An 826-nucleotide genomic window follows, 5' to 3' on the forward strand; every position below is an offset into this window, starting at 1 on the left:
TTTCTTCCACCATTATTGTTGTTGAAACCTTGTTGAGGTCTCTGTTGATCCTTCCATGAGAGATTTGGATGATTTCTCCATGAAGGATTATAGGTGTTTCCATAGGGTTCTCCCATGTAATTCACCTCTTCCATTGTTGGGTTCTCAGGATCATAAGCTTTTTCTTTAGAGGAAGCTTCCTTAGTACTGCCTGTTGCTTCTTGCATTCCAAACAGACTTTGAGAAATTATATTGACTTGTTGAGTCAATATTTTGTTCTGAGCTAGTATGGTATTCAGAGTGTCAATTTCAAGAACTCCTTTCTTCGGATTTGTCCCATTATTCACAGGATTCCTTTCAGAGGTGTACATGAATTGGTTAGTTGCAACCATTTCAATGAGTTCTTGAGCTTCTGCAGGCGTCTTCTTCAGATGAAGAGATCCTCCAGTAGAGCTATCCAATGCCATCTTGGATAGTTCAGACAGACCATCATAGAAAATACCTATGATGCTCCATTCAGAAAGCATGTCAGAAGGACATCTTCTGATCAATTGCTTGTATCTTTCCCATGCTTCATAGAGGGATTCACCTTCCTTCTGTCTGAAGGTTTGGACTTCCACTCTTAGCTTGCTCAATTTTTGAGGTGGAAAGAACTTTGCCAATAAGGCAGTGACTAGTTTTTTCCAAGAGTTCAGGCTTTCTTTAGGTTGTGAATCCAACTATGTCCTAGCTCTGTCTCTTACAGCAAAAGGAAAGAGCATAAGTCTGTAGACTTCAGGGTCAACCCCATTGGTCTTGACAGTGTCACATATTTGCAAGAATTCAGCTAAGAACTGATGAGGATCTT

At 40.2% G+C, this 826-nt stretch overlaps 1 non-coding gene across 1 annotated transcript; it reads left to right on the forward strand.

Annotated features, from left to right (window-relative positions):
- The first annotated feature begins 500 nt into the window (after positions 1–500).
- On the forward strand, positions 501–608 carry LOC148576007 (small nucleolar RNA R71). The gene has a single exon (XR_015902821.1). It is a non-coding gene; the product is annotated as a small nucleolar RNA R71 (small nucleolar RNA).
- Positions 609–826: the final 218 nt, after the last annotated feature.

This window comes from Arachis ipaensis, chromosome B1 (assembly GCF_059453495.1).
Source record: "Arachis ipaensis isolate K30076 ecotype BB chromosome B1, ASM5945349v1, whole genome shotgun sequence".
Classification (NCBI taxonomy): Eukaryota; Viridiplantae; Streptophyta; class Magnoliopsida; order Fabales; family Fabaceae; genus Arachis; species Arachis ipaensis.